General features: G+C 41.1%; 1 protein-coding gene across 4 annotated transcripts in view; it reads left to right on the top strand.

Annotated features, from left to right (window-relative positions):
* The window catches only part of LOC147015685 (uncharacterized), a 237713-nt gene that overhangs the window by 5666 nt on the left and 207047 nt on the right, over window positions 1-25000 (top strand). The window lies entirely within an intron of this gene.

The raw sequence follows: 25000 nt of genomic DNA, 5'->3' as shown, positions 1-25000 counted from the left end.
AGGTTTATTCAGTGAAAAATCAGACACGACTCATCTGAGGCAACACATCACGGATGCATGTGCAGGGATATATATTGTTACGGATCTGGAAACCATTTGCATTCAACATGCAGGTCCCAAAATTCAGTTATCCCGTTAAGTAAATGTGTAGTCAGATCCCTTTCCTTTTGTCTAGTGGGAGAATCAAAAACGTGCGTTGCGACTTCTTTTAGTTTGGTTATTAAATCTATCCAACGAAACATCCAACAAACAAACCGACAACACCATTGAACAAGCTCTTCACCCGCCCAACCAGCGACTCGCTGTTTCGAGGTAAAATCTTGGTGAAGTACCTTTTTGGGTGAGTCCGCACTTGTGGAGTGGGTGGGCTTCCCGGTATGGCCAAAATCCTACCCAGAAAGGGTGGACCCATGGAAGCCCCGTCCAATCAGGGCGAACAGTGATGTCAGTTTCACCAAGGCCCCTCCCCGCTGAGGGAGGTCCATAAAGGTAACGACGCCATCCTCAGCGGAGAGTTCTGTAGAGAGGAGTGTCGAGAGTTCTGAGGTTGTTCGATCGTGAGTTCTGAAGAGTTTTCACGGTGGTTGGACCAGGAGTTTTCATGGTGGCTGTGAGCAGTCTGGTTCTTGTTCACGGTGGTTGTGAGTAGTCTGGTTCGTTCTTCACGGTGGCTGTTACGGGGAGAGGAGTTCTGTGGACCTCGACTATTCACCATGCGAGCTCTGCCACGAGTCCCATACATGCGACTGGGACCAAACCGATGACCTTTGGCAGGTGCCGCACTACAGAGCACGCTTTCCCTCCGACGACCAGGTACCCACCGAACTCTGACCCCCAGCTTGTCTATCTTCACGGCTGCGAGGGTCAAATAAAGACTCTGGGGTTTCTTTTTGTTTGTGTGTCTGCGTGTGGGCCCGTCTTAAGTAGAATTGTTAAAGTGTTTTTGCTTATTGTAAATATTTCCCTGCTTGCATATTCACATCAAGTCTTGCCTTTGTCTTTATTTTACTGTTCATAAATTTATTAGAAATGTTCCAGTCCGTTTCTGTCCCTTCTTACATTGGTCCAGCATGGTCCGGGTCTGAGTACAAGCGGGGTTTCTTCCCCGGTATCCGGTCTATTATAGCCGGCATGGCTTTGGCAGTTTCCGCTCGGCTGCATCCGAACCGGAGTTGGTAGTCGGTAGAGTGACCCGGTTTGAGCAAGACATGCTGAGGGCCTGGTTTCCCTGGTAGTCGAAATCGCGTAGTTGATTAGGTAAATTGGTTTTAGACAAACAGACCCTACACTACGCGGTTGAGATATTGGCGTCCACGGTCAGTTCAGCTACCCGCCAGCTCACGGAATTATCCGGAGTGCCGGCCTACAATTCCGGGGAGTCTGGTGAGAGAAGGCATAACCTCCCCCACCTTGCGGTCGTTCTAGCTACCGAACCCCGGCCCGCAACTATATATATATACATACATACATACATACATACATACATACATACATACATACATACATTTTTTTTTTTAATTCTCTGACCACTATTAACTCTTCATCTATTTTGCCATCAGAAGCTTTTAATAACTCACATTGATGCCTTGCTCCACTATCTGAAAGATTTTTGACCACATTGCCTCTGTACATGTTTTCCTTGTCCACATGAAAAAACACTATATACTGTTATTAATATTTAACCACCACCACCAGAATGAAGACATCAGATTTAGTCTCATCGATTCCATGCATTTTTTATCGACTTTTCCTGTCTACTCACGAGGCTGATGTATGGGGAATGACAGGGTCTGTATTAGACAGGAGCAAGGCAGGCCATGCATAGATTTACTGTTGAAGAGGCAGAAAGCCATTATCGAGTGCTGATGAAGCTGTACTTGTGATTTCCACGATGTTGCACCATCATGATGAGACAGACAAATGAAATGGTTTGAAGATAAGTGGATAAGGATGAATGATGTTGACAATGATGAAGAAAGACTTTTGAAAACCTGGTTCAACCATTATATGGTGTAATGGTTCAAGTCTTACAACCTGCACACGATGTGATGTAGGAATGGCGAGAATTGTGCTTTTATGTAACATATACTCTGTGGGATGGCTCATTTAGTAGAGTGCATAACTAATCAATTATAATGATGTGCGTGCAATGATGAAAAAAATGATTCAACTGTTATTATGCTGCGGTGAACACGAGGATGTGTTATTTTGATTCCCATGTATAACTTTTAATGACATAATTATCCTCGTCAAAGGAGAGGGTATTGCATTTCGTTCCATTTGTTTGTTACTTGCAAAATCGAAGATTTTTCAACTACATTGGTCAGTCGATTTTATTGTTATTCTATCTCTCTGTCTGTTGGGTAGTCGATCTCGTCATATATATATATATATATATATATATATATATATATATATATATATATATATATATATATATATATATATATATATATATATATATATATATATATATATTGAAATTTGTTCTTCCCTTATTATCAGTATTTCCGTCGATTATGTTTGTCTGTCTGTCTGTCCCTCTGTTCGGTCCAGTGCTCCGTTAATACAATGGCGATTTCAATGAAACTTGGTTGGTAGGTTCATACCATGACCTAGTTGTGTGCAAATGAGAACCGTTGCTATGGACACCACCGTTGCCTAGCAACGGGACTTTGAAATTTTTGAAAAATCATAAAAAAAATTATTTTTTTGAAAATCAAAAATCTGGCCACAAGTGACTCTGGGCAGTACATTCAGCCATATTGTCAAAAATTTCCAGCCGGATCCTATGAAAACTGTCGGAGAAGATGGATTTTTGAATGAACCCTGGTCGAAAACAATAAAAAAACGAAGTTGGTTATATCTCAGAGACTGAGTCAGATATACATGAAACTGGTGTGGTAGGTTCATGGAATGTCCTAGTTTTGTGTGAGAAAGAACCGTTGCTATGGAACCCTCCGTTGCTTAAGGCCCGGTCACACCTTGACGTTTTAGCCAGCGATGGCAATGTGTTAAAATTTATGTAAAACGCTGGCTTACGTTGAACTTTTGATGTTTTTTTTAAAGATTCGGACGTATTCATAGCGACTTGGTCTTATGTGTAACGCATTGGTAACTACACAGAACGTTTCGTTGTGTTATAGATAACTTATACCAACGAATGCTGAACCTGTTGTCGGCCTACACAACCGATGCCCAACGATAGTCTAACTCAGGCATAGCGCGTTGCACGCATTGCCGACGATGTCGTGACGTAGCCTATTAAAAGGCTGACGCACAACGATTCAAATCATAACTGCCGTAGAAATGGAAGTGTCAACATCGCGGTCACACCTTGGCGATCTTGCCAGCGTATGCCGACGTAACAAAAAGTGTGTCTAAAACGTTGGGGCACGTCGAATACGGTATGGGTAAGTTTGGTATGCGCGAGTAGAACGCTAAATACGCTATCATAAGTCGTAGTAAGTAGAGTACGTCAAGAAATTTTGAACATGTTCAAAATTTTACGACGTACTCGGCGTATGACACACGTTCCGCATGCGATGGGGATAAGTTTTACACACGATATGTGGACGCTTACATACGTCCACAAAGGCTACTTATAAGCTACTCATAAGTCGAAACACGTCGCGGTAATGTCTTTTTTACGCGAAACTTATTTCTAACTTATGTTTGACGTGCTTTGAACCAATTCTTTACGTAGTCCCAACACACATCGACGTATGTAGACGTATTCCAATGACGTCTTCCAGTCGACAAAAAAAAAAATAAATGAAAGTGTTTCTAGGTTACAACTGCCATATAAAGACGTGTTCCCAGCGGTTTTGGGAATTGGTATATAAAAATGCTGCTCATAAAAGGGGAACCCAACAGTGTTTTCGAGTTCCTTTTTGAGTTGATGTCCATGTCAGCAGTAACAGTATCAGTATCAGTATCAGTATTAGTATTAGTATTAGTATTAGTAGTAGTTTGTTCATGTTGGCAGTAGTAGGTGGGTGTGAGGGGGAGGGTGTGGGTTATGATGGATCGTCCTTGCGTCCGCGTGTCCACGGGTAGGTTCATAGGCTGCCACTCAACGATTTAAATGGCTGCATCTCCACTATTGAAAGTAGACGCTTGCGCTCAACAATTGGATTTTTTTTACACTCAACGACTTTGAAATGGTACCACTCAGCTAGTTTCATTGTTTACAATGAACAATTTAAATTGCTGTCACTCGCCTTTGTTTTTTTTTTTTTTTTTTTTTTTTTTTTTTTTTTTTGACGCTGGGGTTTGGAAATTTGAAGCGTTTCTTCTGAACGTGTTAAAACGCTCAAACTCGACTATTTTAAATAGACGCTGCCGATAGACAATTGGAATCATAGCCAAGCTCGACATCGAAGTGTGAACATCCTCGTCATGCCGAAGAAAAGTTTGAAGAATGCTGCAAATAAGTGTCCTGGCCGTGGACGCTGACGCAAGGACGATCCATTATACCGACGTCTTTCAGCCTATGAGTAACTTAAAAGTAACGTCTGTCGATGTGTGGCAACGATCGCGTAACGTGCCAACAACACGTTAATCATAGGTTAGAAATAAGTTTCGGGTACGCTAAACATTACCTCGGCGTGTCTCAACTTATGATTAACTTACAAGTAGCATGTGTTGACGTCTGTCAACGATCACAGACCGTGCATACAACTTGTGGCCAGCGTAGCGGAACGTGTGAGTCATACGCCGGCATACGTCGTGAAATTTCAAGCATGAAATAATTTGAGGACAACCGAAAAGTACAACGTTTAAAGCCAACGTACAACGACTTATGGCAAACGACTACGACGTATGCCAGCGTGCTCTTAATGTTATCAAAATTTACCCATAACGTATTCAACGTTTGCCAGCGTTTTAGAAAAAAATTTCAAAAATCAGCATACGTTGGCTAAAACGTCAAGGTGCGACCGGGCCTTTAGCAACGGCTGAAAAACCTCTAAATGTGGGGGTATTTTAACGAAAAAACAATCTGCAGCATTAACCCTTGAAGCTAGAATCATGAATTTTCTTGTGCTTAATCCTCAGGTCATTCCCCATCAAACGGGCCCATTGCGTCAGGTTCTATTCGGTAGGCACCCATGTCCGCCTACCGGCTTGTCTGCCTATTTGCCTGTCTGTTTATCGCCTACAGGTCACAATTCCAAACTGATCTTCACGAAACTTCACCACATGGTAGAGTTTGTCATTAGCATGAAGCCTATTGTTTTTGAGGTCAAAAGGTCAAATGGTCCACATAGGCCAAAGGTCAAAAAAAAACATTTCAAATTTCTAAAATCCCCAATTTTCATCCGATTGACTGGAAATTTGAAAAGCATTTTCACATCAGCTTACTGAATCCAACCAACAATTATTTTTGAGGTCAACCTCAGCCAAAAGGTCAATATAGGCAAAAAGTCAACAATTTAGGTAAGATTTCTAAAATCCTCAATTTTCATCTGATTGACTTAAAATTTGAAGAGGATTTATATTTCAGATCACTGAATTCAACCAACCAATTATTTTTGAGGTCAACATAAACTAAAAGGTCAACATAGGCCCAAGGTCAACAACTAAGGTTGTTTTAAAAAAAAAAAACCTCAATTTTCATCTGATTGACTTGAAATTTAAAGAGGCGTTTTATTTCAGATCACTGAATCCAACCAACAATTATTTTTGAGGTCAACCTCAGCCAAAAGGTCAATATTGGCAAAAAGTCAACAATTTAGGTGAGATTTCTAAAATCCTCGATTTTCATCCGATTAACTTAAAATTTGAAGAGGATTTATATTTCAGATCATTGAATTCAACCAACCAATTATTTTTGAGGTCAACATAAACTAAAAGGTCAACATAGGCCCAAGGTCAACAACTAAGACTGTATTTCTAAAAACCTCAATTTTCATCTGATTGACTTTAAATTTGAAGAGGCTTTTTATTTCACATCACTGAATTCAACCACCAATTATTTTTAAGGTCAACATAGGCCAGATTTCTAAAATTGACAATTTTCATCCAATTGACTTGAAATTTGAAGAGGATTTATATTTCAGGTCACTGAATTCATCCAACCAATTATTTTTGAGGTCAGCATCGACCAAAAGGTCAACATAGGTTCAAGGTCAAAAACTAAGGTTGTATTTCTAAAATCCTCAATTTTCATCCAATTGACTTGAAAGTTGAAGAGGATTTATATTTCAGGTCACTTAATTCAACCAACCAAATATTGTTGATGTCAACTTGGCCCAAAAGGTCAATATAGGCCCAAGGTCAACAACTAAGGTGGTATTTCTAAAATCCTTAATTTTCAACCCATTGATTTGACATTTGAAGAGGATTTGCATATCAGGTCACTGATTTAAACCACCAACTAGTTTTTGAGGTCCACAAAGACCAAAAGGTCAACATTGGCCAAAATTCTAAAATTGTCAATTTTCTTCCGATTCACTTTAAATTTGAAGAGGAATTGCATGTTTGGTCATTTAATTCAACCAGAAATTATTTTTGAGGTCAAATTTGTTTTATGGATTTTGCAAGTATTGTGCTCTGCATGACATCTTCTTGTTTGTTTGTTTGTTTGTCTGCACAGAACTTCAGTGTTTTTCTCTGCAACCGCTTGTCGGATTGAGACGAAATTTTCACCTTCAGTGCGACTACCCATGTAGAATGTTTTAATCAAAATTATGATGTCATAGGTCACGTGTTGTGGCAGCCATGTTGAAAAAATGGAAAAACTTTGGACCTCTATCTCTGAAACCACACCAAGGAAAAAATTGAACCTTGGCACATAGCAAGTACTCCTCATGGGGAATAAATGTGATTTGTTTTATGATGTCATGGGTGCCTTCATTGTGACATCATAATTGCATATGCTGAACTTTAATCCGATCAGTAAGAAAAATTTTGAGGGTAATCTAGGGTAAAATAGTCCACAGAAAAAAAAATTGATGACATCATCTTTACATTATTTGGCAGTCGTATTGTTAAAAAAAAACCTTCAAAAATCTCCTTCTCTGAAATGGCTGAACAGATCGAAGTGAAACTTTACACATATGACCGGCTATCCATGAGGAACAAAAGGTTCACACTTATGTCATAGGTCACATGGTTTAGCAGCCATATTGGATTTACCTACAACTTATATAAAAAATCTTCTTCTCCAGAACAGCTGGACAGATTGAGGAGAACCTACACAAATGTTCCGCAAGCCATGATTGTGCAATTTTGTTGAGGAATAATTGATAGGTCACACCGTTTGGCAGCCATATTGGATTGAAGAAAAATATTAAATAATGTTTTCTCTGGAACTGCTTAATCAATCGAAGTAAAACTTTACAATTTTGATCTTGTCATGATGTTGAATATACGTTTTAAATTTCAACTTGATCGGATGCATCATCGAGCCGTCAGACTTCTTTAATTTTTTTGATGTGGGTTCTTTTTTATTTTTTATTTTTGTTTTTTGAAGAAGGCTCACTTGGCTGTACCCAGATGGGTTGGAGGGCAGAGGAGTTGCAACTGAAATGCAAATCCTATCCAGGTTCCTCCTGATGACTTCATTTTTGCTTTTTGCTTGTTTGGGCTTCTTCTGATTCCTCCAATGCAGGACTGTACATATTTGGTCTTCCATTTGATTTGAATTTAACTTATTTTAATCCCATTCTAAATTAAATTGAATAATAATAAAAAACGTCATGGGTCAAGGTCACGTGTCCAATCAAAGCGGGGTGGCAACGAAGCGGGGCGCCTTTGTACCCGGTCCTCACTGCCAGCAGTTATAGTGGCAGGTCTAATTATGTCTCCAATTAATTACACAACACACCAGTATACAAATGCCACACAAAAAACACCCCACAAAACTACACAAACACCATACAAAACAATCCCTGGCAAGGGTCTGCAATCTCTGATTGCTCTTTTTCTTGTTATCTTTGTTTTGTAATGTCTCTGTCTTTGTTTCATCCCTCATATATTTCTTCGTATCCCCTTGTTTTGTGTATGTCACTTTCATTTTTAGAATACGAGCACATTATCCGTTGGGTGATTGCGTTGCACACGCACACGCACACGCACACGCACACACACACTTTCATTTTACTGTATGTAAACTTACAAACTTACACATGCAATTCTGGTAACTCCTCGACCTCAAATCCTGAACCTCTCCCTTCCAAAGCTGTCCCATCTTTACTCTCACCCTCCTCCCGCTCATAAAAGCAAACGGGTATTCCCACGTCGAAACAGTGGTAAAAAATATATCACGCTTTCTGCTCCCCTATCATGCTATCACCAACGTCACAGAAACCCGTCACAATTTTAAGAGAAAATAGTCAGAAATTACAGCAAACCTGCGTAATCTCCGTAGTAAAATTGCTGCTTCAGATAAAGTGTTCTAAAGGGTTCTAAAGAGTCTATTCTAAAGGGTTCTAAAGAGTCTATTCTAAAGGGTAAATTATAAAGTTCTAAAAGGTAAAATATAGAAATTATGGGTGGAGTCAGGTGAACTGTCTAACCAATGGGTGGAACAGGTACGCACGCATGGTATCCTTTATATATAGACTGTATTTACATGTGTCTGAAGATTTCTTATGATTGAGTTAGTGATTCATTCTTTATGTCATACGACTTGCATGTTAGCATTTACAGCTTGTTTTAATTTTTTTTAACACTCTAACAGTTAATCAGAATCACCACAGCTATGGTATATTATAAAAGCGCTATCTTCAAAAAATGTCTTTTCGAAATGAAGGTGGAAATATCGAGATTTTATTTTCGTAATTCTATTCTCACTCTTGATCTGTTTTATCTAAGCTAATTGTCGATGCAAGTGAGGAAAACACATCAATTACAGTGTATTAAACATGCACAAAGGCATTGGAGTAAATTAAGTATGACTGGAGCCCCTCCACCTTAACCCCTCACTCACCTCAAACGGCCTCACCTTGGACTCTGCACGAGAAAAGGCAGAATGTCTGAAATCAGTGTTTGCCTCCAAATACTGTGTACCCAACCCATCGATCCCACTGCATCCCTACCTTATCCCTTCACATCCACTGCCTCTATAACTGTGTCTCTTCCACACCCAAGAAGGTCGATACACTTCTATCTCGCATCGACACTTCATCAGTAATGGACCAAAATGGCATTAGGGCGCATGTTCTCAAATCCTGTTCTGCTGCTCTTGCTTCATTTTGGTCTGCTCTCTTCAACCTGTCCTTTTCTGGCTACCTCCCATCTGCCTGGGAAGTCTGCTAACATGGATAGAGGCCCTCAATGTCAGATATGAGATCAGGGCCATCTCTCCAGAAATATCTTGAGCTTTCAATACAGTCTGGCATCCTGCCTTGCTCTCCAAACTCTCTGCCTATGGCAACCAAGGTCAACTCCACATGTGGTTTACTGACTTCCTTGCCTCTTGTAGCCAACATGTGGCTCTCATTGGAATCCTTTCATCTCCTCTCCCTGTTAAAGCTGGAGTGCTCCAATACTGTGTACTAGGCCCCCATCCTATTCCTAGTCCTCATCATTGATCTCTCTGACTCTCCAGAAAATCCTCTGTATATCTTTGGCTTCCAAGGCCAGCCACCAACTGGGCATCCTCCGTCATGCGAAGTCCTTCCTTGGCACACCTTAACTCTTGTCCATTTACAAAGCCTTCATCCATAGCTTGATGGACTACTGCTCCCCCTCCAGGGTGGCGTCCCTGCCTCACATTGCCCAATTTGACACCATGAAAACCAAGGCCTTTAAGATAATTGGAATGTCCTGTGATGAAGCCGAGTCTATGGGCCTATCACTTTGCCATCACAGACAAGTCGGTTGTCTCACTGTCTTCTACCACCTCCTTTCTGGTCTTTCATTGTTTGCTATTGCTATGCTTTCCTCCCACCACAGATTTCTGCAGGGCACATGCGGTACACCATCAAACGCCTTCTGGTGAAACTCCCAAAATCCAAAATCGCTGCTCACCTTCACTCATTTGTTCCTCTTTTTTTCTGCCTGTGAAACCAACTTCCACATTCTCTTCAATCTCATTCTTCCCTCGAGGTCTTCAAGACAGCTGTTCACTACCATATCAGATCATCCCTCATCCAAAACCACGATCTTTTCAACCCCACCCCCAAATTCCAGTTTTTCCTTCCTAAGAGTTTGCTCTTATATCCATAATTTACCTGCATTCCTAGTTTGTCTATCTTCATCTATTTTGTCCCTTGACCCTACTGTTAGTGTCCCCCCTTTCTCAACTGTTACTTTTATTCTTTTGCATTCTGATCTGCTCTGTGTTGCAGCTCTTCCATGAGCCTTGACTTTGTATAGTAAAAAAAAACCCATCACTCCCATTCACAAGAAGGGTGCAAAAGCAGATGCTCTCAATTACAGGCCAATAAGTTTACTTCCATTGACAAGCAAAGTTATGGAATGCACCATCTCTTTAGACATCGTCTTTCGTCTTTTCAAACAGTCTGATCTCTGACCAATTTGGATTCTATCCCACTCAACTATTGACAGGCTACTACTTCTCTCTCAGCAATAGTTGGTGGCCCTACATCTCAAACAGGAGGTCAGGAGTGTCTCTGTGGACATATCCCAGGCATTTGGCTTACTGCAGCAAGTCTGGCACCCAGCTCTGCTTGCCAAGCTCACTGGCCTCAGCAGACAAGGCTGCCTTCATACCTGTTTTCTGACTTCACTGATGCAGTCAACATGTGGTGATCAATGGAACTCTCTCCTCTCCAAATGAAGGCTGCAGTGTCCCAAGGGAGTGTATTACATTCACTCATGTTCTTCATTTACATAACTGACCTCTCTGGTGCTCTGGAAAACTTTTCTTTCATGCAGATGATTATACATTGTGTCATAGAGTACCCCATCACATTTACAGGCAGACAGCAGTTGGGTCACCTTCTGCTGATCTGGAATCGATTAGATGCTGGTCTGATAACATCGTTCAATCCTGACAAATCTCAGTCTTACCCTGCCATTCCGGAAGGATCATCACATGAACCCATCTACCTATTTCTATGGTCAGCACCAGGAAGAAGTTCAGTGTCTTGTACTTCTAAGCATCACCATCAGCTATGACCTCAACCTGGTCAACCATATAGCCAAGCCTGCCACCAATGCTAGCCACATCATCTATCATTCCTTGAAAAATCCACTCATTGCTACTTTCAGCATACAATGTTTTTGTCCACAGCTCACCGGAGTCCTACGCTCCCTTATCGGCTGGGAGATTAATTATCATATCCTTTTCTCATCGATTCTGTGTAATCATGAACATGATTGGTATCTTCTACGATTAGGCTGAAGCAAAAAGCCTGTTGCTCCCACATCACAGACATGTTAGTGGCCTCTATTTTGTCATCTCTCCTTTGTTACAACTCCCTCTGCTCTCTCAGCCCTCTGATCATCCCCAACTGCTCCAGGATGTACACATTTTCCAATGATCTCCTCTAGTTAAACTCCCAAAATCCAGGCTTACTGCCCACTTCTACTCTTTTGTTCCTCATTTCCTTCTATTTGTGGAACTGCTTCCTATAGTTGGATCAATCACACTCTTCACGCCACAGCTTCAAGCAGGCAGTGCAGTACCATCTCATGTCACCCCTCTCCCCCCTTTCCTACTCATGATTTTTTTTTTCTGCCCCCATTAATTCTACCTCACTTTAACTCTCTACTTACGGGTTACTGTGTCTTTTCTCCTCCTCCTTTCCTATTCATTACCTTGCTTGTGTTGTCTATTTGTGGCCCTCCTGCCCCAGTCAGTATGATGCTTTTTACCCTGTGCCACCTTGCTCTTCCAAGAGCCCAACTCTGATGTCCAAAAAACGGACTTTGATCCCCAAGAAAAATATATTCTACCTTTCAGTAATGCATTATATACAAGCGGTAAGTTTACACATATTGCTGAATTTGCATGTGTATACATTAGGCTGCAAGTGTTTCATGCACACAAATTATATACTTCTTCTTCATCTGGTATATGGTTGTAAAGAGAGTAAAAACCAAGCCACATGTCGGAGTATGGACGAAGGACGTGAGCAAGTCATAATTAGTTAGGAATGAAATGTCAACTGACATTGTCTGCTCTTTCCTGTTTGTTTCTAAATCTGTGCAGTGGTACAAAGTGTGGGGTATTCTTGATTGGCTGTCTTTTTTCAGTACTTCTTTGATTTTATTTTTTAAAACCATGAGAGAAAACATCCTCTTGTTTCATGCTGGTACAAGTGGATAGAAAAGGATGGTGTCACTCTCATGTCACTTGAAAACGTGGACGAGGCAACTAGAACAGCACTCGGTAGAGCAAATACCTCCGCCAGACCGAACAGTTTACGTTTTGTATCCCACAGATAGGCCTGAGCTGGATCCAGACCTGACCCAAAATCTAATCGGCTTGTTCTTGTCACCTAATCAACTCATTCACCTAGTCGTCCACAACTTTTTGAAATATTGCGCTTTATATTGTTTTGGCTCCATCTCTCAAATGTGAAGAATCACTTCAAATTTTTTTTTTATTCAAGTATCTGGATCCGGATCTTCACCAAAATCTAATTAATTAGTCCTTGGGGGACACACAACCTGTCCAATAAGTTTCATCCGAATTTGTCCATAACTTTTCGAGATATCCTGCTCACAGAAAGACAGAAAAACAGGGGTGAAACTAGAGGGGGAGGACTCGGTAGAGTGCAAAACCTCCGCCGCCAATACTGCTGGGTCACTTAAGTGAATCTGATATCGTATTCATTGTAGGTCAAAACGGATCAGACTCAACTGATAGAACCACGATTGAATAAACTAAACTAGATCGACGTGCATGTAGAAATGCCCCCAAAAAATCGAAATTTCTTTGAAAAAAAAAGTTGCAAAATTAGTTTTTTTTTTCCCTCTAACATTTTATTTTTGGTTGGAAATCACTTAAAACATGTAGAAATGCAAAAAAATTCAAATATTTTTCAAATAAAATCAATTTTTTTGAAAAAAAGTTGCAATTTTTTTTTCTCTAACAAATTTTTTCTTTTTGGTTGGAAATCACTTAAAACATGTAGAAATGCAAAAACAAAAATTAAAATATTTTTTCAAAATGGCCGCCATATCGGCCATATTGGACTTTGGACCAAGTCCAAAATCTAATGGCATGATCCTTGGACCATACCTAATCCCCCCACCAAGTTTCATCAAAATCTGTCCAGGAGTTTTTCCGTAATACTGTTCACAAACAAACAAACACAAACAAACAAGCAGCCATAGACTGGTACTTACGAAATCGTCAACTTGACCTCTGACCTTGTCTAATAAAAGCTGTCTCTCAAGAAGGGAGCACCAGCCATCACCCTCCTGAATCACGTGCTGTAATTTGACATTGGTAGCTTCTTCCGTTCTCGAGTTATCGTGCCTACAAACAAACAAAGAAACAGAAACGGAAGTCATCAATATACTAACGAAATCTTTAGATTTCGTAAGTAACAAACAAACAGACAGGGGTGAAAAGAGTAACCTCCGTCCATCTTCAATGGCGGAGGTTAAACATAACCTCCGTCCACCTTTTGAATGGAGGTGGAGGTAATGATTTAAGCCATCTATGTCCAGTCTCCTCTCTATCTCAAGTTCTGAACTAGTTTAGGGTAGAACTAGTTTGACCTATAACCAAACTCTTATTCTTCCAATTCGTCAAAGTCCAAACCAGCATGATCAAGTATATTAGAGAAGCGATTTTGATTTGATCAGAATCAGCGAGTGTGCAATTCTGGTAAAGGGAGGCCTTACAAATCTGGCTTGAACAAGTTCAGAACTTGCTGCTTGCTTTCATTATTTTAAATGAGCTTCAACACAGAGGATGAATAAGTAATGTTCTGAAATAATTGAGAACAGGTGGACAAGGCAAGTGAGATAACTGAGAGCATAACGATCTATGAACACTATTTATGAATCTTTATGTCTGATGTGGTCAGGTCAGATAAGGTATGGGAGCATGCGCTGGAGCAGCGCGTCGCTGCGTCCACTTTTCACCGGTAATCCAGGGGCCTCCATCTGGCCATCCCCCAGGCAGATGCCTGGCCCATCCTGATTGCCTTGAGATGCTGATGAACCTGCTGCAACCACGAGGCACGTGGACGTCCCATTGGCCTCCTCCACTCACGAGGCTCCCTCGCTGAGAGAATTTGGTGAGCATGAACAGCATCAGAACAACGAGCCGCATGTCGATACAGCTGCAGCTGATGCTTACGGACTATGCAGCTAACAAATCTTATTTGAGTCGCTTTCAGCAACCGCTTGTTTGACACAAACTCTGACCAGCGATAGCCAAAGATTCTCCGAAGAGACCTGGTACCAAAGGAATTAAGTCTCCATCTCAGATCCCTGGTCAGAGTTCAAGTCTCACATCCATAGAGCAAGACTGGAAGCACCAAGGACCTGAAGACTCGGACTCTCGTCCTCCCACACAGGTACCGGAAGTGCCACACCCCATGATCCAGTGAATCCATGACTCCCCAGGCCGACCCAGATGTTTGCTGTCCTCTGGCTCACAGCCAACAGAGACGTGAATATCACTGCCAAGGTAAGTGAATCTCTCTGTGACCTCAACATCCTCACCACAAACAGGTACAGACAGGATAGCAGCATTCAATATGTAATTGAATGCCTGGATCTTAGTTTTGACCCAGCAAACCCGTAATCCTAGCGGCTCTGACTCTTCATTCAGCCCCTCGAGGGCCCCCAAAAGGATATCTAGTCATCACAAAGATGACTGCATCATCTGCTAAATCAAGGTCAGAGATCTTGACATTCCCAAACGATGCACCGCAGCTTGATCTCTCCGACATCCTCCCCAGAATCCAGTCCATACAAGTGCTGAAAAGTGTGGGGGCCAATACACACCCTTGATGAACTCCAGTGACAATTGGAAATAAGTTAGAGATGGTATCACCACATGTCACAGCACTCTCAGTACCAGAGTAGAGTTCAGACATCAGATTGATCAGTTTTGGTGGCACCCCACGAACAGGGTACAGGCAGACAGACGAACAGGGTACCATGTGATTACAAATGTTTAGATTTTTAGGTGGCTCTTAGCAAGAGCAAATTTCCATAATTTAAACACTTGCGAGTCAATTTACGAGCTTTTGCTCCTTCTTCTTATCCACAAAACTCACTTTCATAGAATTGAACAAGTTTGTGAAATTGGCTGGTGAAGAGAGGTTGAAAGCCAGAGATTCTTGCTGAGTACTGTTGGTTAATAGGCTGTTTATTCCCAATATCTTTAAGCAGCAGACTGTGCAACAATGACGTCACTGCAGCACGGGGTGGAGAAAGGGAGGGGTTGAGAGGAAGGAGTGCAATAGGTAAGTGAGTTGTGGGAGAAGAGCACCACAAGGTTGTCACAGCACTTGTTTTCTCTCATAATGACAAAGAACACAATTGTGTTTATCCAGATTTTTTTCAATATAGCTGAGAAAAAGAGAGGGGCACTATTATCCCTCCCCACTGCTTTAACCCCTTCTACAAACAATCCAATCTCACCCTCACTATCACCTTCCATCACCTGTCCTATATATGTGTATGCGTAAGCAATTGCAAACATTATTCGGTATTACAGTTGTCGAAAGGGAATAGCAAATTTGTTTGTATTGTATCAATATTATGTTATTTTATTGTATACAATCTTTGTGGAATACTTTTCTGCACAACACAAGTGTCAGGTCTTGGAGGAAAAGCAAAAACAAGTGAATGCAACACAATATTCCTTATAAACGAGAAATATCTACATTGGCTTAACTGAAACATTATAGGGAGACCCATGGAATAATGTCTCGGGCCTGGACATCATTCCATGGGTCTATTGCCTAGACCCTAGGCAATCAAAGGTCTGTTAAAGATTCGTTATAGTCATGATATGGAGAAAACACATTGGGCCTAATTAGCCCTAATTTTATCAGAAGATATTATCTCCTTCTTCTTCCTCCTCTAATTGACCCACTTGTGTGGCGCGTTCCTGGGCCTGAGGCGCTGCACGCAACCAACCGTCAGAGGCAGTCGTGCCGTTTCTTTAACTCCAGCACCTGGATTTTCCGCTTGAATGGGGCGGCCGAGATTAAGGTCACCGGTCGCGCAGAGCCGGTCCTGCACTGTCAGCAAAGTCTCGCATTCAGCAGCGTGATCCTGGTCTCCAACCATCGTCCAGAGCCCTTCCCTCCTCCCCCCATCTCTGTACCACCTGTTATGTGGGAAACCTGATGTGGTGATGTGTGAATCCAAGTTTGGTCATCCGGCTCAGGGAAGACCGTCAGAGCAATACCCCCAACAATCGTGCATCGTGACGTTCTGTTCAGTCTCAGCATTTTGCTAATGGCTGTGACCTTAGCCACCGCAGATTAACCCCCACCGTGTCAAATGCGTTGTTCAAGGAACAAGCGATGCTCCGTTTTAACTTACTTGGGGTCAAGATCATTACAAAACGTTCAAACAAACCGAGGCCGGTCGTGTACTTTCCAATGTGAGACTTAAGTACAGACTTGCAGAACTAGCGTCGGGCTGTCAGATGGCTGTAAAGCTGCTGTCAACTTATTAATCCAGCCAAGGCGAAATGCTAGTCATCTACACCTGTGGGTAGTTTTTAGAAGTTTAAAGACAATAAATAATTTACTTGCTTGTATTGGCGATGTCCCATCTTGACATAAAGCTCACGGTAATGGTCTTGAGTTCAATTCTTGGCTGAATTCATCAAAACGAGCATCCGTTGCAGTGCCAGCAGGAAGCACTGCATTGTGAAGCACACCATCCTGACGAATATTTAAGTCTGCTGCCCTGGATGCAGCATCTTTCACAAGAGTGGGATTAAAGACTGACATCCTGGCCAGATTACTTGAATGGTTAATTATGTTACTGATTGGGACTCACCCATGTATCTTTCTGCTGAGGCACTAGTTGTTCCTTCCAGGAGAGGTTTTCCAAGATGTATAAAGGACTTGTGATCCGAGCATAATACTGAACACAGGTTGGCACACAACAAAGGATAGCTGTGTATAGCCTCTCCAAATCAAGCAAGTGAAGTTTGGCCTTTGTCCTTATTTCATGCCCTTTGCAGGATAATCTGTCGTCCTTCATGCGATCGTGCATAGTCGATGTTCTGCTCTGTAGCTCTGAGAGCTACAGCTTTCATCTGCTCGGTACAGCTTTCACTGAAATCTTGTATCCACATATTAAGTCGGCAAGGGGGAAGGGGGCAGGCAGAGACAAATTGATTTTAAAATTTTTGAGAAAAAGAATTGGAATGGGAGAAGAAATGTGAGAAAAGATATGTTACTTTGAGGACGAGTTGGAAGAAGAGGGAAAAGGGAATTGGAAACATTTATTTTCATTTAATTACAAAGTTGTGAAGCAGTACAACACTTTACTATGAAAATGTTAATGCTGTAAGCTTGATTAATTAAATGGCAAAAAGTATTTGATTTCTTTTTATCACAAACGGATTTTTAGGACGCGAATCACAAACGGAATGAAATTTATCGTCACTGTAGTTGTATCTCCGATCGTGAGAGAAGTACTGGCTCTTGAATTAGCATCTATGGTCCTTCTTTGAGAACTAAGTATTCCAACTCGGTCCTCAAGTCCCTTTGCTGCACATGTCTTGTACTGACTGTTTATTGTGGGTCTTGGGAGTGAAGCCTGCACACCAGTGATCTCACTGAATTATTTAGCCACAGATTTGGCAGGAATTTGGAAATTGGCCGCAACGGCTTATTCTTGCAAAATATACTGTGGGATAAATGTGAACGAATGGAACACCTCACGAACATCCCTTCTGAAGGATGTTGCACTCGTAGATCCACTGCCCTGCCTGCAAAACATTATAGATTGGCAGTTTAAAGTCGAACCCAGGTTGGGCAACTCAAAGGAGAGTGTGCTACCACTGCACCATACCTGCCAGCACAAAATTTATTGAAAATATTTGACATCACTGGTGTGAATGTCTGTGATTGCATCTTATTGACACCTTTGGAGGAAAACGAGGTAAAACGGACTTTTGGCAAATCGAATCCGTAAGAAATTGGTGGCCATAGAAAAATGAACATTTTTACGAATTCTGCAATAATTGTAAAATCGTATTGGCTTTGGAACATAATTCGCATTTTCCTTCAATAACTAAAATACGGTCCCATTTATTATCTTCACCAATGAGTGTGAGGTCTCATGCCCTTAAGAGGTGAAAGCAAGAACACTTTCCAACTCCACAACATACAGCCACAATGTTGAGGCGGTGTTTCTAGTCGAACCCAGGAACTGTGGCTCTAAATTCACAATCTTTTCAAACATATGAATGAAATATGGTCAAGATTAAACGGGTGTTGGTATTTCAGGGTGAATATCATTAAAGCCATATCCACTCATATTCCACTAGAGATGAAAAATATCATCTCCTTACGTTGCATGGTATATTGATGATGGATAAGTATCTGCTCATCATGATAACCATGTTGCTCTGCATTAGCCAACATTCCTGAAATTGTCAATAACTTTGAAAATGTCAATACCAGTCTTATGCAAACCTACCAAGCATGAGTTCAACCATGTCCACACTTTTCATGATATGTATCCTCTTATCTGTGATTCTGAAAGAACAAAAGTCAACCTCATCCTCTTAGAGAGAAGGAGAGCTTGTGGAGGAGAGAGAGATACATTGTTAGACTGCGTCCTTCAAGTAGATTGTTTATTGAAACACCTGGCTTGATTGCGACTGCAGGTGGAGTAAAAAAAAAGGTTCGTTTACACATGCATATAAATCATCTATTTCCATTAGAAACTCATGATGGGTTTCACTTAGCTGATGACCCTGAGTGATTATTTAAGAAAAATTGTTGAGTGAATCACAATTTTCCTCATTATAATTATCATTGGATAGGAACCGTACAGTCCACACAAACTTGGATACACTTCAAGTACATACTGCCCCATGTGTAGACAACTGCATTAAAAAAATTTTTTTAAGCCCGAGATAAAACAAATTCCAAGGACAGGCAACTGAGTAAAGAAGATGGGTTTCATATCAGTGTTATTAGTATTATACCTGAAGCATGTTTCTACACGCGTATAAAAGGTAATCGACTCAAAGAGTGTGAAATGTTATTGGCCAAACACCATCATCAGCGTGTTTTCAGTTCAATGCAACGGGAGACAAGGTCACCTTCACTCGGGTTGTGGAGCAAATTGGCATACTTGCCACACGTTTCCAAATGTGGGTTAGCGACAGAGTTTGGGTAGGAATTTTTAATTCGGTCAGGCTGTCGGCAATATCTCACCTACTGTTCATCGAAGGACACCGTCAGAACTTTAACGTCCAGTAACGACAAGTGCTGGCAGATGGGTCCTCCAGCTTAACGTCCTTCCAATGAACAGGGCATCCATTGATGCCTCGTCCTGCATGCGACAAACCAGTTTGACAGTTTATAATTATGTGGAGATTCGAACCCAGGTTAGACAGCTCAAAGGCCTAAGCGCATACCTCCGAGCCATCATGTCAGTTCCAGTCAGACATAGACGAAGAAAATAATGTTAATTGTTCAGTTTAAACAATAAAATGTAAAAATTTAGCTTGGAAAAGCATCCGCTTATAATTGCACCTAAAACAGAAAAATAACAGTTTTGTTCAATTCAACAAAATGACAATTTCAGGCAGTGAATGTTTCCACATGACCCTCGTGGCCCAGTCCAATAAAACATGTTGATAACCTGTAAGGAACCGAAACCTTGCAGATTTGGAAACATTAATTGCATTCCTATATTCCAAAAGTCAACTCATTGCGATACATTAGACCCAAAGCCAGATCTTGTGACCTTGCTGATGCCGTTCTCCAACGTGAAGGAGTGTAAAGTATGGAGGTACAGATGTAGGTCGACATACAGAAGAGCAGGTGTAGAATGAAGGTTGCAGAAAGCATGGCGGCAATAAGCAACCAAGAGGGAATGACTTGTTTGGACGGATGGATTTCTCACAGGTTATTTTACTCCACATGATATACTGAAATATGCGGATACTTTGTGTCGTCGTTTGTTCAAATGAAATGTTTGCAACACTACTGACATCAAATTCAATAACAAATTAGATGAGTTAATTTTCAAAAATAATATATCTGTTATACTTTAAATTGAACCTTCCTGTTGGCATCTTTAGCTGCTTCATATTAATTGCTGCGATATCGGCTTCAAATTCCATATACTATGTTCACTTGTCCATTGTCTACGAATATACTTATAACTTGTATAAAAGTACAGTGATGTGTTCTAACGTTCTTTTCCCGCATGCACAAACTATTCTGAGCTTCGAACACTTATGATATTTTATGAGTGCGGACTGCAAGCCGATGAATCCATACGAGATGGTACATTTTCAGGTATGAATGGGTTCAAAAACTCTTTGAGAGCTCATCAGTTATATTCAATGGCAAAGTTCAGAACAGAACAAGCAATCCAGGTGGTTTGTGGCACACGCAGAAATGGTCGACCAGTTAAAAGAACCCTGGCCTATGTCCATTGCTTCATTCAAAGCATTTGCGCGTTCCAATTTTGAGGCTTACCAGAGGAGACCGCACAGTTTTCAAAGAGTGTAACGGGATTACACGACTAGCCACATTCGCTGCATGTAATCTCTCGGTTGGAGTTAAATAAAGCATGTATTGTTGCTTCAGGAGCACATACGCTCAGGAAATAATTGTGCATTCCGCACCAGGCGGGCACGTGTGAAAAAGGTGCATGATGTCACACTGCCACACACTTTAAAACAGCCAGTCATGAACTCTTATTTAGAACTTCGCCTCTTCTTTTCGTTTAAACTAATCACAGTTACAAAGTGATATCACTTCATGTAGAATTGTTTTCTTGATGAAGCAATGCTCTTATGCTATATTTTGAGGTTCATAATATGCAAGGAAAGACTTTCAGAAAACTGGTCTTCTTCGATTGCTCATTTTCTACTTGACTTCTTTCTCTCAAGCCTGCCCCCCCTTTTTCCTCTCGGCCACCCACCCATTACCTCCCCCCTCCCTCAAAGAAAATGAGTCCCTTTGATGCGTTTCATCTTTTATACGAAGTACGAAACAGGTTAGTGATCATACGTTCTCGTATCAATGACCAGTCCCCTTTCTGCGGTGGCAACCGTTTCATAGTGTGACGGTTCCCCCATTGACTTGAACCAGGTCCCCACCCCATAGATCCCTGACTCAGACCACCTCGGTGCTATTTTAATAGCTCCCCCCTTGATGTATCTGGGGTGAAAGATGCGGAACAGACATCCATTGACACTTCGCCGAGAGCCGACGCGACAGAACCAGAACGCATTAGACTGCGCAGGGAGGGACAAAGAGGAGAAAAGAGCGTAAGAACCGCTCGGGCAGTTTTTGTCTGTGCTGTTTATTTAGCGTTCTTGCTCGCGAGTTGGGCCCTGGGAAAAAAAAGAAGGTTGATAAGAGCCTGGGTCCAAAATACGCCTCATTTGAAGCATTGTGTTTTCCAGGTAGACCCGAACGGAGCCGCCTGTTTTCCCATCGCTGTTTCTATGCAAGCCAACCCAAAACTCGCCCATACATATACACTCTCATAAGGGGGTGGAATTTTAATCCAGCGACGACGTGTTATTACTTGTGTTTTTAAACTTGAAAGCACGGTGCGCACATCACCAGAGAATGGTAACAAGCAGAGACAAAAAAGTAAAAATAAAAAATTTAAAGGACTTGAAACTCGCACAACTCACTTGAAGGCCTGATTGGTGGTTATAAACATATATTTCGTTTTTTTGAGTGCAGGGAGTCACTCGAGAGCAGTCGCGGCGAGTCGTGCAACATCCCATCACGGCGTTCACAAGCAGCTCGCTCCAGTTTGCAGAAATCATGTTCAACATATTGAGATTTCACCTTAATGCTTGTTTGTTTACAAAAATCCGTTTTTGATACTGGGGGGGGGGGGCGGTTGGGCGGAGCGGGGAAGGCTCTGCGTCTCAAAACCTCAAGCAATATACTACTTCATGCGGAAATATTACCGACCTTGCTTTTTCCTCTGGGCGGGGGTGGGCGAGAGGCAGTTGAGAGGGTTAATTCGTCGGCACATTGTCAACAGTTGGGGTCGGAATGCGCTTTATTCCACGACTTGAATGCCACCAAAGACCCCTTTCAATTGACTCGGCTAGATGAAAGACCGCAGCAAAATGAACAGAGTAGCGACACATTCCTTTTTCTAGACGTGTGGTAATTGTAGACTTTGTAATCTAGCTTAGTTCATCGTTACGCTGATTTTATGGTCTCACGTAATCTGCAGCACGAGACGAGCACCTGCGGTGTACATACTATAATATACTTTATATGATTACATGTATACTAGGAAAGCCCACTATTGCAAAATGGATACATTAAAAGGACCAATCGAGCTATAAAAATGGTATGAAGGATCTGGACATTAACCTAAACAAACGTTTCACGATGGCTCACATTATTTTCCTAATAACCTCCCCCCCCCCCCCCCCCCCGCACACCTAATCTTGGGATTATTTATTGAGTCATTTTATTGTGATCATATCATTACACCTGTTGGTCTGTTTGGCATGAACTGCATTCTGCAGGTGTACAAGTTCAATGATGTGACAAATTATGATAATAGCAAGCCTATACGTGTAAATTAACCATAGCATTAATGTAGGTGTCCAATGACAGTGATTTCTTTCTAAAGTGAAGGTGAAAGCATTTATCTTTACTTTTAGCAAATGTCATATAATCATCCCCTGTGTTGTATTACGATAGAGAAACAAGTGCATTGTGATATTTCTGAACTATCTGGTTTAGATAACATAATTCCATAGCAGGCATATATAATATAGCACACGCACACGCACACGCACACGCACACGCACACACACACACCTTTGGCAAGTCTTCACTAGAATGGTGACCATGAATCGCTGTGCTACATCAACATTTGCTTCAAGGGTCCTGACCAACAGGTGGTCGTGACCAAGCAGTGAAGAGGTATTAGGACTTAGGAGTACACCCTCATGGGATGGCACAATAGTCAACTTTCCAGGGGGAATCCACTCCAGGCTGATGAGGGCCAGGGAGCCAAAGACTCATCCATGGATTGATTCCTTTTCCCACGGAGTGGGCTGATTATCCTGCGGGAAAAAAAGGCTTCCAAAATCAATATCAGCTGACTGATGTCGCAATTAGCAGCATAGAGGATGATACTCATGCCTGGTGTTGGCTTAATGGTTAGGGTTGTGGATTTGGAATCCTAGGATCCTGAGTTCAAATCACACTCGGCTGTTGAATTAATACCAGGTGGGGTTGGCTCTGCCTGTCATCCTTCCAAGGTCGGCAAAATGAGTGCCAGCTTGCTGGTATTCTGTCGGAGTGGCGACCCATCCAGGATTGTACCCAATAGCCAAGGAGACTGCTTAGGCAGCACCAATACTCTGCACAAGAGTATGGTCCCGATGTATGTACAGTATGTATGGATGATAGTGCATAAAGCAGTGGACAGTTTTTTTTTTTTCTTTACACAGATTACAACTTAGCTGGTCTCCCCATTTTTTGTTGATATTTATCATCCTGGCTGCAATGTAAAGTTTGCATTGACTAGTAATGGGTATCTGAATAGGGTGAATGTGTGGCAGGCACACCTTCTTCATCAGGACCCTTGCAGCAAGTGTTGGTATGGCACAGGGGTTCATGTTAACCATTCCAGTGAAGAGGTGCTAGAATTGGATATAATATACCTACAGATTTACATTAAAAAAAAAAAAACATTTTATATATATATACATATAATATATAATATATGTATACATATATAATATATGCAGTATATGTATATATATAGATATATATATATATATATATATATATATATGTATACATACAGTATATATATGTATACATACAGTATATATATGTATACATACAGTATATATATGTATATATATATATATATAATATAAAGTATATATTTGGGTGGTCCAAAAAAATAGAATGTTGCTCCACAAGCTTAAAATTATTCTAATATCCAATAACGCGCATATAATAATTTTTTTTTTAGCTTGATTGGAGGTGATTTAGAGGTCGCTCCAGATGACGACTTTTAGTCTCATGACTTGAATAAATTAGGGTATGGTCAGGTACGATTACGGGTACTTCTGGATGTCCGAGGTGGAAATGCAGTGCATTTTCGAACTCTATGGGGGTCTATTTACTCTAAGAAATGACTGCACCGACATTGAATTCACTACCATTTCGAAAATATGACCTAAAACAAGATTTATCATAACTAGAGTTGAGTAACTCATCCTACTCATTTCGATATTTTCTAATCTATAATTAATTTGTTGTCCCTCTAAACATTTCTTAGAGTAAATCAACCCCACTGAGTTCGAAAATGCAGTCCATTTTCACCTAGGAAGTTCAAAAGTGTACGGATTCGCATCTCACATCTCAAAGTCGTCATATGAAGCGACCTCCAAATCACCTTCGATCATCTTAAATTTTTTTATGCGCGTTATTGAATTATAGTGGAATAATTTAAGGCTTGTGGAGACAACATCTGAATTTGTTATATTTTTTTTTGCTGTTTTTGGACCACCCTAATATATATATATATATATATATATATATATATATATATATATATATATATATATATATATATATATATATATACACGTCCTATACCTACATTTCCAAAACCATATTGAGCCATTGCCTTCGGGATTAAATTGAGCCGCATTATTCAAAGTGTCTTTCATTCAAATTCTGAAGCCAATTTCACATAAGTGTGGCATCGTGTTACAAATACAATCATTCGCTGATTGGCAGTCCAACCGCAAATGCAACCGCATCAATCTTTGCCATTATAATATCTTCAAAACGATTGTGTATCACATTTCATGATCATACATTCTTCCCTTTTCGCAACCAAACGATACCATCAGCACGTGTATATTTCGGATGCTTTGAGCAGG

Source organism: Eptatretus burgeri, chromosome 12 (genome assembly GCF_056783735.1).
Source record: "Eptatretus burgeri isolate ZD-2024b chromosome 12, Ebu_testis_v1, whole genome shotgun sequence".
Classification (NCBI taxonomy): Eukaryota; Metazoa; Chordata; class Myxini; order Myxiniformes; family Myxinidae; genus Eptatretus; species Eptatretus burgeri.
This window is presented reverse-complemented; position numbering and strand designations above follow the sequence as displayed.